The sequence below is a fragment of the Halichoerus grypus genome, chromosome 10 (assembly GCF_964656455.1).
Source record: "Halichoerus grypus chromosome 10, mHalGry1.hap1.1, whole genome shotgun sequence".
Classification (NCBI taxonomy): Eukaryota; Metazoa; Chordata; class Mammalia; order Carnivora; family Phocidae; genus Halichoerus; species Halichoerus grypus.
In genome coordinates, this window is record NC_135721.1 from 99,453,069 (window position 1) to 99,470,061 (window position 16,993).

The 16,993-nt window shown below is 37.8% G+C and overlaps 2 protein-coding genes across 4 annotated transcripts in view; one reads left to right on the forward strand and one right to left on the reverse strand.

Annotated features, from left to right (window-relative positions):
* The window catches only part of MACROD2 (mono-ADP ribosylhydrolase 2), a 1,992,468-nt gene that overhangs the window by 1,169,896 nt on the left and 805,579 nt on the right, over positions 1-16,993 (reverse strand). The window lies entirely within an intron of this gene.
* FLRT3 (fibronectin leucine rich transmembrane protein 3) overlaps positions 1,644-16,993 on the forward strand; it is a 511,751-nt gene continuing 496,401 nt past the window's right edge. The window contains exon 1 of the mRNA XM_078056904.1: positions 1,644-1,655. The gene's annotated coding sequence lies outside the window, so the exon portion shown is untranslated. The remainder of the gene's footprint in view (positions 1,656-16,993) is intronic.

Below are 16,993 nucleotides of genomic sequence, written 5' to 3' on the forward strand. Positions count from 1 at the left end.
ATCGATTCCCCATGTTAAATTTTCTCAATTGCAGTAACAACTAGGAAGGCTCACTTCCTGACTAGACTCTAGATGACTCAAAGCAAGACAAGAAGGGTGGCCTGTGGTGAACTAAAAGGAGGAATGAATCAGAAAATATCCTATAGAGAATAAAATGAAGTATCAGTATATTTAATGAATAAGTTGGAGGTGTTTGTTGTTTTTTTATATTAGACACCTCATAAATTATATCAACAAAATGTAAACTTCTTTGAGGACAAAGGCTGGGTCTTATACTACCACAATGCTGAGAACTATTACTTACTCTGTCACTACACTTTTATTGAGTATTGTACGAGTTACATAAAATGTTTAATTTTCAATCCACACTATAACCTAATGGAGTAGGTATTATTCCCATTTTAAACATACACACACACACGTAAAAAGAAGATAAAGCCCAATGTCACACAGCTAATAACTGACTAAGCGAAAATTGCAACCAATGTCTTTAGAACTAGTGCCTTCATTCTCCATGAGACCAGACTGTTTTCACTCATTTACCATTATATTCTTTGCCACAAACAAGATAGAACGCTGTACAAAATAGATGTTCAATAAATGTTTGTTGAGTAGATGACTGAATGCTTTTTTCACAATTAAAATAACTTTGATTTGGTATCTTTATGATGCTGGTATTCATAAATAAACCTGATTTAACATTTCTGTCTCAAAGTTAACATAGCTTTGTGGCTACAATTCAGTGATCACAGCATTCTAATAAATAAGGGACCCATCAGCTGACTAGGACAACAATGAATAGGAAAAAGAAACTGAATCAATTTAGTAAATGGACTTTCCAATATAGTAATAAATCCAAGATGTTAATCTAACTAGAAGATGGGAATACCAGTGTTCAAGGTGACAACCCAGGTTCTCACTGCATCCTGGGTAATCAAAGTGTATTGAGGTGCAGGTGTTTTGCCCTAATGACTCCATAGAGCTGTGATATTAGCTCAGAAAAACTGCTTTATATATCTGATTCTTTCTTTTGATAGAAAAGCTTCACTTTTGAATGAGAGGGTTTTGGCATCTCACCAAATGATCACTCATACCCAGATAAACAGCTTTAATCTTTGAAGGTTATTCCTAACCAGTATTCAGCCCAAAATAATGAGCACAATTAAAATCTTAAGAACAGAAATAATCTGACACTGGCCCTGGAGTGTAGGGGTACATTTATTATGATCAAGTAGGAAAAATAAATGTATGTAGGAGATAAATAACGTGTTCTGCATTAAAGTATGAGGGTGTATCCACAATTAATACAGAGCAATTCTGTGCTAATTAGTCTTATATTCACAATTAATACAAAACAGTTCAGTGCTAATCTAATATTCTCATGGATTATATGCAGAGGGAAACAGTGACTGTCATTCTATAATAAAAAATTCCCCCAAATTAAATCCTGAAGTACATGATACATGATATGATACAAGCTTTATGATGCATTTGCCATGGGGAAAAAAAATCCCTCAAGAGTTATAAAGTAGAAACATTAATTCTAAACATTATTTAAATGTAGGATAAAGAAATATTCTTAATGTTGGAGAGGATAAGGGTTTTTTCTTGGGAATACCAAAAGATTTTGCAAAAATTTTAATGGTATCAACAGAGTACCATAAATTGATTACCATTAAGATTTCAACATTAGAGTATATTCTAATATGAAATATTTACCAAAAAAATAAAAATGCATGTATATATAAACAAAATATAATTCATATTTATACATTATATGCTTTTGGAAGGGCTTTGATTATAATATACCAACTTTAGTTTATAGTCATATATATAAATAATACATAGTATACTGAGTTTATGAGTGCTAAAGAGGGTTTGGTGGCATCTGAGCGGATGATGGAAATAGCTGATGAGTTTCAAAAGTCTTTGATTCACGTCCCAGCTCATAATTTCAGAATATTCAAAGATTTACAGTCATTTTGTAAATTATTTCATGTTCCACATAAAGAAACCAAGGCAGAGAGAGAGATTATATATCCAGGCGAGACTATAGCAAAACTAGGGGCAACAACCAGTTCCCCTGATATCAATATTTGTGTTTGTATCCCCCTATTCAATTCTGGGTCTTAGGTTTGCTCAACTAGAAAACGGAAATAATGACTCTTTTGTAAATTTCACATCTTTTATACAGCTCCAAAGATGATGTGCTCATGAAAGCACTTCCCAAACCATGAAGCACTCTACAGACATAGGGACTGTTGAAGCACAGACGTCATGCATTTCTTTAGTCTTGCAGTACATACCCAGGCTCAAAATTTAAGCCCAAATATTTGCATGCATAATTCAACGTACTGTATTTAAACAGAAATGCCTTCTCGCATTTATTAAATTGACTTATTTATACAATGTAGAACTAATTAGGTTTTAGCATACTCTGGGCAAAAGAAAAAAAATGCATTATAAACCATATCTGAAGTTTTACAGAGATTTTTTTTTTTTTCCAAAAGGGAAAACACTGTCTGCACAGACATGGTTGATGCCTTGCTTCATAGCCCCTTGGATCAGCTGAGTAAACCTGCAGCTGAGCATACTTCCTGTTACTGACAATTTCCCACCTCCAACACTTAGGTCTCTCTTCTCCACCTTTCTCTCTTCTCCACCTTTCTCCCAGAGCTCACACAGAAGTGCAACCTGGAAGTCAAATGAAGAAATGCACTGAGGAGACTTAACAACCCTGCCTGGAAGCAGCTCTCAACCAGCGTGGAGGGGCAGGGAGTCGGGGTGGTGGAAGCATTATTTTGAGGGTCTGTATCTAAACTTCACTTGCAAATTCATTCTGAAAACGGAACTAATCTCTGCAAAACTCTGAGGGGTAATTAGTTAATTGTGGCTGCTTTCAATTTGGGTCTTCAGGGTCTACTTTTAATTATGTGAGCAAGGCAAAGCAATGAATAACTGGCAAATATATAAACACATGCAACTCTGACGATTACAATTATGTCTGGCCTACACCATTCACAAAAATTTAATGAATCCCTTAAGTGTCACAGTGCAACCTGTCTCTGCCTTGGTGAAGGTCATTCGACTAGTCCTACTGAGTGAAATGGTGTTACTTTCTCAAACAGAACAACTACAGTTGTGGCTTATAAGGCCAGCTTGGTTATAATCTTTTTTATGAGAGTACCTCTAAAATGTTACATATGATCCTTCTCAGCAACTCCTTCCAACTTATATCTACTCAGAAAACACACTACCTGTATTCTGCCCTGAGCCTTGGAATGGCCTTTGGCCCAAAGCAATAAAATCTGACAAGGGTGGAGAAAAGTTTGTTTTTTATGAACCAAATTATCACCAGATATTTATTGAGCACATTGATAGCTATGGCATATTTGCAGTCTTGAAAATCAGTAAAATATTTTTACATGCAGTTTTTATTTCTACACAAATTAGTGTACATGTAAAATATGTACTTAAAGAGAAAAATAGTTGCCTATTGAAATAAAGGAGAAAATGATGGCTTTTTAAATTTACATATTTGATATGCTGCTTAGGTTTGTTTAAATATATGTGAAAGTGGATAAAAGCACCTGTAGCATTCTTAGTGGTCACTTAAATATTCTATTTTTTTCCAATAAAAAATGCAGTCTAAGTTTCATTTTTAAATGTTTTTTTTTTTAATTTCAAATCACTTCTTTTCTTTTCTAATTTTGAGTACTTTAATTTTTATATTTCATCATCCTATTTATGCAATGTCAGAAAGGCAAATATACCTATATTTCTAATGGAAATGAGGTTGGATGGCTTATAACTTTGCATTAGAATTTGCAATGCATGATTAATCTGCAAGATAAAGTGTGATATTCTCCCAGAAGTCATGTTTTTGGTCTTTTGGGGGGGGGGCTGTTCTGGATTCAAGGAGAAGCTGCAAAATGATATGATTTCTTTTTCTTTTAGCCCTGAGAACATCTATATTTAATCAGTGTAAACTATGCTTTTATTACAATTTAGGCGTATCATAGACACATAGCAAAATTTAATTGCACTTAATTTTTTTCTTTCTCTTTTTTTTCTGAGTAATTATATAAGAGACCTTAATGCCATATGCTTTATGATACAAGCCTCAATTTTTAATGGATGAATTGAAACAGTTTGTACAGATTTTAAAACAGTAGCATGTTTAATTTTAAAAAATGAAAATAGGGATACATTCAAAAAATAACACTAATTTGATTTTTTAATATCGAAAATATAAGAAAATGAGAATGGCCCACTATCTCACCACTCAGAGTAACCCTACTAATACATTTTTTTAAATCAAACAGTACTTAAAAGTAGATAATCAGAGTCTTCTCTTTCCTAACAGTCTTTCTTTATAAAGAAAACCACTATTAAAAATACTTTTAAGTACTTATCCTCAGGTGTTGCAGCCAGTTACCCTAATGTGTCTGCACATTATGTGTCATCCATCCATCCACCCATCTATCCATCTACCTACCCATCCTCTAAAAGGAGGGATAATATTATAAACGCTATGCAATCTAGCCCATCCCTTGGTGCTTAATATATCCTGGAACATTTTCTGCATTGGTACAAATTTGTCTTATTTTTTTATATATTGCATAGTATTTATAGATTGCATAGTATTTCAATATTTAGAGAATATATACTTTTTGATTCTGGGATTTGACTGTCAGAGAATGGGCTAGACCAAACTTAATGAAAAGCCCTTCCAGGTAAATATTTTATAGAGTGGAAAAGCCAAGTTATAGTAAAGAGATCTCATAAAATTGCTCTGTTGCTCCCTATCAACTATCTGCATTTATGTGGTCCACAAATGACTCTGCAGCATTTCTTTAGGAAATATTTAGAAAATGGTATTATCTGAGAAAGACCAGCCCCTAAATCCTCTAAAAGCACAATAAAGAATAATAATTTTGTTCTCCCATAAACCATGCTCTAGAAAAGAGTAGGGAGTCCCCTTGAGGTTGTCTGAACAGGGCAACGCGGCCTCCCTGGCATGAAAAAATGGGATGTAGTGTTATGTCTATAGTACGCACTCTGTAGACAGCATCAATTACTACTTAAATCTCCTGGATACTGAGGAAGATAAGCAGAATAAGGATTTTGTTTCAGGTGAGATCATGGAACAGATGATAGGGGCCAAGACTCCTTGGTAAACCTTATCCTGCTTGTCCTGTCAACCCACCTTTGCTTTGACTTCATATTACATCTCTTCAAGTGAACTTACTGTCAACTTTGAACTTTCCCCAGGCAGGGAAAAAAAGCTACATGCTCCTTAACAATGGCAAGTGTTCTTTTTTATGACCTTTGAGGATAAGTCAGAATTTAGTGCAAATGTACTTTTATTTCACTCTTTACAATATATTCAATGATTTCCTTTTAGAAAGGCTTTCAAAAATGATCATTTATTTATTTTTTAAAGATTTTATTTATTTATTTGACAGAGAGAGACACAGCGAGAGAGGGAACACAAGCAGGGGGAGTGGGAGAGGGAGAAGCAGGTTCCCTGCAGAGCAGGGAGCCCAATGCGGGACTCGATCCCAGGACCCCGAGATCACGACCTGAGCAGAAGGCAGGCTTTTAATGACTGAGCCACCCAGGCACCCCTCAAAAATGATCATTTAAAATGTAAAAGGTAATTGAGAAAACATTCATGAAGGTGTTTCAAATTAATTATTAGAACTTAACAACTAACCATCTCTTTAATAGACATTTAATATGGAATCAAATGGTCTATCCCATTTAGATCATATTGGATATGGCAGATCAAATATGAAGATCAATAAATATCTGGTAGCTATGATCACCACTATGTGCATAGCTGGGGAAGATATTAGAGCTAAATGATCCTTGTATGACTTAAATTTGCAACCTCTACCTCCTTGAACATTGCCTATAATCAATTGAACTCAATGATGGCTGTCCTGAGGGTCCTGCAGGTACATTACTTTTCCTATTTTAGCTATTGCTGGCCTCCATTTCCTCTTTTTTAATGCCTATTTTGGGCTCTGAGAGGATAAAGAGAGCAGAATTAGAAACCTGAGAGCCCAGCATCCAACTTTACTGTTCTTACTGAAAAGTGAAATGGGAAATTCCAAATTTGAAATTCTAAAGAGGTAGGTGGTCATTTCAACAAAAAGCTGTGGACATCCCCCTCTAACAAATGCTGCAGATGCTGGTGCACTGAGCCTACCGCAAACCCCAGGATCTACTCCACTTTTTGTCTTTAAAAGCACAAAGTTCAACCCTGGGCCTCCTGGTCTCCATTCCCATTAAAGTCCACTCAAATCTCTTTTTTCTTCCTCTAATAATGAAACTCTAAGAGTTTAAAAGTGGATTCAACTCAACTTCTTTTGAAAGCTGAGAATGAACAAAGAGATGACTTTGGCCAGTAAAAAGAGAATAATAATACTTGCTTCCTTCCAGAGCAACCTCTCCCCAAGGGAAGAAATTGTCAAGGCTATTAAGAAGCGAGGATTGAAATCATGTTAATAAAGGGTTTGAGCTGTCCTGTCTTAGAGTCCGGCACAAAGATCCAGTGCTTAGCATTCCAGATGAGAAAAATGCAAGCTATCTCAATAAGAGATTTCTGTACTTCAATTTCAAGCCTCTTCCTTAGGTCTCTCTCCCTCTCTCTCTCTCTCCTTTCTCTGACTCTGAGTGAACAAAACAGTATTGACAAGAGAACTGGCAATTCAGACTTTATGCATGTAAAGCATACTGTCACTACCCTTCTGCAGTCCCACCTACACAAGCATCTAAACAGAAACAGTACTGTGTGTGTCTGTGTTCTGCCTACCTAACATCCACTCTCCTTTCCTAAGAAATAAAAAACAAAACAAAACAAAAAACAAACAAACAAAAAACTGAGCAAGGAGCATAGATACTAAAATCCATTTCCTATTCTACCTTTCAAATAGAGGTGGCCAATGAGATTTAAGAGAAAGTAGTCAAGTGGGGTTTCCAGGAAAGCTCTTCAAAGGATGCTAATGAACTCAGAGAGCATTGTTTTTGATCTTCACTCTCTTTTTCTTGCTCCCTCTTCCTGCCTGGAATACAGAAGTGAATGATGGAACTCCAGCAAGTCATCTAGGACCACAAGAAAATACTGAAGATGGAAAACAGACATTAACAGAGAAAGATGATAAAAGGAACCTAAGTTCCTAATGATTGTGGATCTCCCATATCACTCTTGGTCTGCCTCCTTCTCAGCTTTTTTTGCCTAAAAAAAAATTTTAAATAAAAAATCAAAAAACACATCAACAACAACAACAACAACAGCAACAACAACTAAAGCTACATGTAGTTTATGTCACAGTAATTTGGGGTTTCTGGGGTTACTATAGCCTACTGATATAGTCTGTATGGGAGCAACTTGTTTGGGGTAGGCATGGTGGGGGCATGTGATGAGACAGTTTGAAGGGGTCAGACGGTCAGTAGAGCTCATCCATAGTTCTCGCCTTGACTCCAAGTTCCAGTTGGGCATTGTCCCTCTTCCCTTCCCTCGAACTATGATCTCATTTGAACACAATATGCATCTTTTTGTTCATATCTCCTTAAAGACTCTTTCTCCTGCTCACTGAAATTAGATTTAGCTTACAGAAGTATGCAGAACATCTAAATGTGTGGGGGAGGGCAGGGAGGTGGGGAGACAGTGGACATTTCAAGGAAAGCAGAGTGATTTTCCCAGCCCAGGCCCTTAACTCCTAGACCAGTATATCTGCCCAGACTCCTAAAATGATCCCTCTCAGAATTGTGTGTGTGTGTGTAAGAGAGAAGGGAAAAAAAACTGTTTCTTTTAGCATGCTGCCACACAGAAGTTAACAGAAATTATTAAAGGGTAATTAAATGGGGACTGTCTTTTTTTTTTTTTTTTTAGGAGAAAATGCTTTTACAGAAATTTACTGTCATTCCACTGAGTTTTATTTCTTCTCAGAAAAGTACTATGTTACAGAGCATCCCTGCCTCCAGGCCCTGTTTTTCTCATTTGTAATGATATACTATATGTAAAGTTATAATACCGGCAGTTGCAATTTCCCAACTGCTTGATGCCTGATGTCACAAAATTATAACTAAGAGAGGCTGTTACATTTACTGCTCCAAGGCATGGGGAGTATTATTTCGGCAACAATGAAAGCGTATAATAAAGGACTTTAATTTTAATGACAGCTTGAATGCAAGCTGTTAGAAAAATCGAGTGCATGTTTTCCCCATGCAGGTAACTGAATCAGGTGGCCCCCTCGAAACGCATCCTTTTCCAACCTACTTTGGATTTAAATGATTCAATTTCATTCAACAAGCATTTATCAAATACCCATTATATGTGCAGCATTGCTGCGGGTGCCACAGTGATTGAACAGGAACACCTTCCTTTCATGAGTTCACAATCTAGTGAGAAAAAGAGATGCCTATTAACATAACTTTAATCAAAGGCAGACATTGAGAAGTGCTCAAACGAGGCCACAATGAAGTGCCACAAACTGCAGGAGAGGGATATGTGGAAGCATCGTGGAGAAGGGGGACTTGGAGAAGAACTTCAATAGGAATATAACATATACATTCCAGCAAAGGGACCCAACCTCCCACTAAGCCAAAAGGCTCAGAGGTGAGAACACTTGAGGTGTGCAAGAGAAATAAGAACACAGCAAAAAAGCAAAGACTAGAAAAGAGGTGACCAGAAAACAGCAAAAATAGCAAAGAAAGGAGAAGCTCCGAGTTAGCAGGCAGACAATGTCAGTAGAAATCGGGGACTAATTAGATGTAGGAGTGAGGACGAAACACCCAAACTGTACAGTATGACTGCAATATCTGTGTTTTCCGTTCATTAGCCTGAGGATCCACCCTCACATCCCCTTGCCCTAACCATTTATATCAGTGTCCACCAGGCCTGACTGCTGGTACCTGCACTTTATGTATTTATTTTGCCAAAGGGCTTTCTTTGGTTTCCAAAGCTTGGTTTCCTCTGGCACACGGGAGCTGGGAGGTGCCGAGGAATTCACGTCCAAGCGGAGCTGTTCCTAAGAGAGGGCTGACAGGAGTTGGTGTATTAGTGGCCATGCTCCTTTGCCACTGGGTGGGTAAAGGCGAGGTACATATCGACATGGGCTTCCAGAGGTCCCTAGTGGGATTAAGCTCAGCTACTTGATGATCCTCCTTGACTGGCTGCCTCCTCTTCCCTTGCTCACTTTCCTACTCTCCTACCTTGAGGCACCTTGCCAATGTACTACCTACCCTCACATCTTTGAGCCTCAGTCTGCTTCTGGGGAAACTCGACTTGAAGACCACCCATATGGGTGATGGCAATTTAATGTTGCACCTCACTGAAGTATTATTATCATCAGCATTTTCTAAGGCTTTCCTTTGAAACTGTGTCAGCAGAAAAAAGAGCAGAGCTCTGAGCAGAGCAAGTTATGCTGAGTGGAGATGGCAAAACATGAGACACAACAGAACAAGAGGTGTTTACCACCAGTATTTAGGGCAAAAATATTATTGAGTGACAGGATGGCACAGCCGCTTCTTGGAAGTCAAAGCTACATGACAAACCCGAGAGAAAGGCAGCAACTGAACAGGGTTCTACTGTTATAAACACAAGTGCCTTCTTGCTTGCTTTTGTTCACTGTTTCTACTTAAATGGTATTCATACAGATCATTAAGATTTAGGAAGAGACCCCAGGAAGGTAACAGTATAGGAATATGATCTCTCAAGTTGTTATGCACAGCTATAAATAAGCATGCATGGGAAAGTAGCAGTATGAATTGTTAACATTCTGAGATGGGTCCTTTGGGTGCAAGACAGAAACATAGGAGAAGCTTCCTCTGAGAAACCTTCCTTGGCCATGTTGGCTCTCAGCAATCTCCCTGGCTTCTGAGATGGAAAATCATTCAGAATCTCAACAGTTCATTTGGCCCTCAGCCCATTCTAGGCCATAAGTACTATGCACCGCTGTGTACTGTCTTTGAAACCAGACTGTAATTCTTCTTGAACAGAAGTCTTAGTGGCCTGCACAAAGTGACTGGCATGTTGGTTTTCCAGGAGAGCAGACTCTGGGATGGAGACTGGACTATGGGAAATTTACCAGGGAGCGTTCTCAAGATGAACAGCTATGGTGGAAATAAAGGAAGCAAGACTGAGTGGAGAAGAAACCTGGGCTGTGATGCAGTCCCCACAATGCCACAGCTGATCCCATGGGGAGCTCTGAAACTGGGACTCCCTTTAGAGTTGTCACAAACTGGGGTGATGGAATTGGCCTTTTATACACTTGCATTAACTAGTCCCTGGATGCAGGCATCCACAAAAATGATAGATGATATATTTTTTTCTGATTTGGGTGAGGTTAATGTCCTATAAGCATTTGGGGAAACCTCAATAATTTATTTTAGTCATGAAACTGAAGAACTGGGGCGCCTGGGTGGCTCAGTCATTAAGCGTCTGCCTTTGACTCAGGTCATGATCCCAAGGTCCTGGGATCGAGTCCCACATCAGGTTCCCTGCTCCGTGGGAAGCCTGCTTCTCCCTCTCCCACTCCCCCTGCTTGTGTTCCCTCTCTCGCTGTCTCTCTCTCTGTCAAATAAAAATTAAAAAAAAAAAAGAAACTGAAGAACTATGTTGAGAATATTATATCTATGATTAACATGAATGCAGTAATGACAACATATGCTGACTTCTGTTGCCTAGCTATATGAGTTCTGTCTATGTTTCCTAGCAAGATGGTTAAGGCTTTAGGGAGAAAACCTCTGTATTTCATTCTTTAGTTCAAAGTATTTTTAGCATACTAATTGTTCAATTATTGTTTATTGATGATGATCGTGATTTTATTGAAAGCAACGCTAGGAAGTAACATCTTTTAATCCACTACATCACAATCCTAAATATAGGAATTTTTTTAAAGATATATAATAAGCTTCCTAGAAAATTTTCTTCTAGCACTTAGGACAAAAAAAATACTGCTATCTCTGTTAGGTATTATCTTCTATGGTAACAAAAATTTTAACCAAGTCTGCCTTTTTGGTGTGGCTGCCAAAAAGCCCCTTCAAATTGATTCTTTTTCATACATTTCCATTCCTCATATTTTTTATCATTATGTATATTTACAATTATTTTATTTCATGTGCATTCATGTGTGAACAAAGCCACGTATAAATAAATAAATCAGCACTGCAAAACTGTAAAACTTCTCTGGTGCCCCCAAAAGATATAACTGAAGTTCTACTTGACTCTAAAGCTTTCCCTAAGAATTCCAATCACTCCATACAGATTTTTTGCTACGCTGTGTTACGTGGTTTTGCAGTTCACAGCACATTAGAAGGAAAAGTAACTGAGGGAAGAATTGAGTAGATTCAAACATAAGAAAAATAACATCAAAAGAGGAAAGTTGAAAACAAATAAAAGGAGACCTAGGGATATTCTACCACATAGTAAAATTTTGGATTTTTCAAGTGATGCCCCTTGGACTGTCTGTCTAAATATACAGGTATGTCTATAGAATATTTTGAAAAGATTTCCATTAAAAGTTACCTTTTACAAGTTTTGGTACTCGAATCAATAAAACTCAGTTATCTGAACAAAGTGTTTTTGTAGGGATGCTAGATTTTGTGAAAATAGCCGATTGCTATTGTCTAAATAGATTTTGACTAATACCACCCCTATGCTTCTCTGTGTACTTATACATTTGTCTCACTGCTATCAATTCACTGGCAATTACATGAATCAGGGTGTTTTGAATTTCCTTTTCTTTTTTCCCTCTAGATAAAACAGTCAATGTGAATATGCAATAAAAAAGAAAGGTCACCCATTTCAAAAGCAGAATAATGTGCTCTCACTCTTGACAGTAACTTGGTATCAGAAGGTTCTGATCATGAATCCTTATTTGACCTCTCTTACGTATAACATTGGGATGACTCAAACTCTCTGAGCCTCAGTTTCTTCATCTGTGAAAAGGGGGCAATAGTACCTATCTCGCGGGATTGAGGTGAGGAATAAAGAGGTTAATCTTTTTTTTAAAGATTTATTTATTTTTGAGAGAGGGAAAGAGAGGAGAGGGAGAGAGAGAATTGGGAGCCCGACATGGGCTCTATCCTAGGACCCATGAGATCACTACCTGAGCCGAAACCAAGAGCTGGCCTCTCAATCAACTGAGCCACCCAGGCACCCCTAAAGGGGTTAATCTAATTGCTTAACCCAAAACCTGGCCCACAGCAAACAATCAAACTGCCTATGCTACTACTTTTATTGTGTTTGTTAAAATATAAGAAATGAATCTACATACAGGATATAATGATCTAATAAATATTGACTGGTGATTAAGATATTATAAAGTTTTAAAATAAAAGGCCTAGAGTAGATAAGAATAAGGAGGATACGAAGAATATATAGATTAGTTAGTTATTTGAAAAGCTATTATTTGTCAAACTCTTGAACATTCTTTCTATTAAGAAGAATTTGGTGACTAGAATTTTATTTTTACCATATTGCTTAACAATATAAACCAATCATGACTAAGAAAACTGGGTTATGGTACATGGTACAATGTAAAGTTCCTAGTTAAATTCTAATTTGAAAAACACAGAGCTGTAAAGGCCACTGTGACCTGCTGACTAAATGCCTTGTGTTGTCAGCTTTCTGTAAATGATGGGATAGAGGAGGAAATGGAGATGATGACACAAATCCAAAGACTCTAGACTCCTTCACAGCTTTTCAGTGGAAATGGGAAAAATGCACTTGTGATCTTGTCACATGAGTGTGTAATCACACAAAGGCCAATACAATCATTGCAATTACCTTCTGAAAGATAAAAGGTGCAATGTGTCTATGAAGCGAGAAAATAATCCAAATTTTTATACATAGAAAAAGCATGAGCTAGTATTGAGATGGGGACATTAGATGACTTCAGTCCTGCTTTAGGAAGAGAAATAAACTGTCATGGTCATGTCGTGAGCAGCAGATTGTTTTATGTACACTCTGAGTTTAGAAGGAAGACATCTGATAATCATTTTTTGTAGAACAAGTCTGACCATTTTTTTTCTCCACCCATAATCTTGTCCAATCCAATGTTGACTCTTATGTATTTCCAGGTGATGCTAGAAAGGGAGCCTGCCCTGAATGATTTAATCAGCTAGCTTTATTTTGCTTAATTTTAGTCATTTGTAAGATTATAATCACAAAACCGGAAAAAAAAAAATCAAATTACATATGAAAAGAGGACTATAGTATGAATTGGGAGATTTTCATTCTAGGCCTAACTTCTCCCGTACTTGGCATTCTTGGATTTGACCTTTTTGAGAGCTTCAGTCATTAAATGAGATGCTTGGATTGTATCATCGTGAAGGTGCTTTCTATCATACAACTCTGTCATTCAAGCACCACTTCTAGATAGTGCAAGGAGTTGAAACACTTTCCTCATCTGGGCTACCAGTTCATGTCTTAAGCTCAAGCTTCATAATAAAGCCCTCTAAGTGAGATAGCCAGGAAAAAAACACCCCAAAGTCACTTTAGCTCATATTACCTATATCTTCAAAAGCAACATGATTTGATGGTTCTGATGTGTTTCCGAGCATGGCCCGGGAAGACCCGTCTGCATGAATATCACTCCCCCAAACCGCCATGAATTCCAGGCTTTGCCACCCTATCGAATGCTTCCTGAATTCATTTTGGAAATGGGCTGGGTAGCTTGTCATAGCGAAGACTTCTGAACAGTTTAAGGGCCGATTTTACTGGTAAGACCACTAGGTGGAAGAGGAGAGAGGTAGAAAACTAAAATATAAGGGAACAGAGATGGACACAGACGGAGGAGGGAGGACAACAAAGACAGCCGTCCAGGCCAGGCTGGCCTTTCTAAGACAGCAGAAAGTGAAATAACCAAGTGGTATTTGGCTACTCCTTCCAGAGAGAATGGAACAAGAGAGATTTAAGGAGCATTTGTAAAGTCTATCAGATTTTTTTAAAATAGTTTTTCTGCTATTTTCTGCCAAAATATACTACTTCTCCTTCATGTTTCTATGGCAATATGAGGCAGTGAAGAAACAGATAAACCTGGATCTGAAAATGACTCTGTCATTGGCGAACTTTGGGAACTTGGACAAATTACTTAACATCTCTGGGACTGATCTGTGGGGAAAAGGATGGCAAAAATATACAACTGCCAGGGCTTGAGGATTAAAGTGGGGAAAAAGTGTGTAAGAGCTCAAGCACAGCAAATGCTCAATCTATTACTGAAATTTTTCCTTGTTCCTGCTGTCTTGTGGTTTTAGCTTGACTTTTTCCAAAATACAGAGGATTACGAATGGTCTGAATTAACGCGAGATATCATATTTATAACCCATTTTTCTCCTCGTTACTAAAATTGGAGGCCACCTGATAAGTTGAAACTGCCCTTGATATGGGGGGATGGATGTCAGCGTGAAAACTCACACATTCCTTACACTAGCAGTCAGACACTTCTACAATTTCAAACAAGTTTTTCTTCTTAACCTTTTATGTTTAAACAGCATATTACTAAATTTCATGCCTGGATCTACTAGTTACCCAATAAGTAAGTTTTATCTTTTTTGTTCTCTGGCGCCACTCTAGCCAGTATTTGTGTTATCCAATATGCCTCTTCTAACTTGTGTGGTCTATATGAATCGGGCTGCTTTCAAACTCGTTTCAGTTTCCAAGAAAACATTAGGAAAAGAAATCCACAGCTGTTAAAAACTGCTATCAAAATATATCAAGCCATAAAACAGAGGTAGAGGTGCATGGTTCTGATGGCTCTGTAGCCTCGCACACAGATCACAGGGCATGCCCTGTTCTCAGCCATCCTTATGAGATCTAGGGCCCACGTGGACCAGCCCTTAATACAGCTGCATTCTGCTCAGCCAAATGCTTTAAGAGTAATCACAATGCAGGCAGAATAATCCTTAGTAAACAATAATCATTCAAAACAACCCAGTTCACTGCTGGTGGGAATGTAAATTGATACATGTACTTTCCAAAGGATTATAAACAATGCATACCTTATGATCTACCAGTCTCAATTCTAGGTAAATACCCAGCAGGAGTATATTCATTTGTACCCTGAAAGACATGCACAAGAATATAGAATCTCTGTTCAGAATATCCCCAAACTGGAAACTACCCAAATGTTCTTCAAAAAGAAAATGGATCAATTATGGTATATTCACACAATAGAGCAATTAAAAAAAAAAAAGAGCAAAGCATTGCTACCTGCAAAATATGAATAAAACTCACAGACTTAATGTTGGGTGAAAGAACTGGGACATAAGTATATACAAACTACATGGCTCTATTTTTATAAATCTCAAAAACAGGCAAAACTCATCTATTACTGTTCAGGATACACTCCCCCGGGGTGGTTGTGGGGAAGCAGGTAGTAACTGGAGGAAGTGTTCTATTTCTCAACTGGGTGTTGGTTACAAAACTGTTCAGTGTGTAAAATTTCATCTAGCTCTATCCCTAATATGTGTACAATACCCACATATGCGTTATACTCAAAAGTTTTAAAAATTGCAAACGATTATACAAATTTATGTTCATCTCTAAAATGATCTTGGAAAAAAACAAGAAAAAAGATGTCCAAATGATAGGGAGAGATCTAATGGGTTCATCAAAACAGCATGATTACAAGTTCAAGCAGAGATTCTGCCATTGCCTGGATATTTGTGTCCCCCAAGAATTCATATGTTGAAACCTAATCCCCAATGTTCTGGTATTTTGAGGTGGGGCCCTTGACGGTGATGAAGTCATGAGGGTAGAAACCTCATAAATTAGATTAATGTCCTTATAAAAGAGACCCCATAGAATTCTCTTTCCCCTTCCACCATATAAAGACACAGCAGGAAGATGGCTGTCTATGAACCCGGAAGCAGGCCCTTGCACACACCAAATTTGCCAGCACCTTGATCTCAGACTTCCTAGCTTCCACAACTGTGAGAAATAAATCTGTATACTTTATATGCCACCCAGTCTATGGCATTTTGTTATAACAGCCCAAACTAAGACAGACTCCAGTGACAAACCTGACACAGTACATTTGAGGACAACTGGGCCAATATCCCTGACATATATGGCTAAAAGGGGGCACTACTATTTTTATCATTACTACTACAACAACTATTATCCCTTTATGGATCAGGTGCTGTGTTGTGGTTCCTTTTGAAAACATGACCTCATTCATCTTCACCAAAGACTCTATTAGAAATAAACACTCAAGTTTCCATTTTGCAGGTATGGAAACTGAAGCTCAAACATGTTCAACCACTCATCTCAAGTTGTCAGAAGACCCAAGATGTGAATGATCACTCATAACAGTAACCCGTGAAACCCTGAGTCCAGCCTGTGGGCTTATGTGGCCCCACTCTTTGGCTCCAGCAAATTCCCTCCCCATTGCTATGTGAGATGGCCATGGCTGGTTCTTCTGACATTCATTTTCCTTCATGGGTTCAGGTTTATTCAGCCGGTGTTCTTCAGTCAGTCTGTGAGATATGAGTAAGCAGCCATGGCACTACAGCTCTCCTCCCTCCCACACGCATGTGGTTCAGTTCCACTGAGCCCAACATCAAGGCTGCCAGACTGGCTGGACTCCAGGGACTCATTGTGACTACAATTTGCCTATTGGAATTATCAATGTGATCACAGAAGTAACCCAATTTCCTGCTTGCTATTAGAATTTTCAAAGGTTGATATGAGGGCAAGTGTTTTTAGAATTCACAGAGAAATCCAAAATTTTTTTTCCCCTCATGGACCCATATAAAATTAGTTGTACTCAGCATCAGCAAATTAGTGGAGATTTTTTTGTAGTGAAAAGGCAAAATATGGTCACTATGTGCTTACATTAATAGTCTCTGGAGATAGACAAACCTCTGTTCAATTCCCAGCTAAGCCACTTAGTAAGTCCCAGTTTCTTTATCTAATAAATGCAGAAAATACCTTCATCAGAGAATTATTATAAAAATAAATGAGATGATGTGGGAA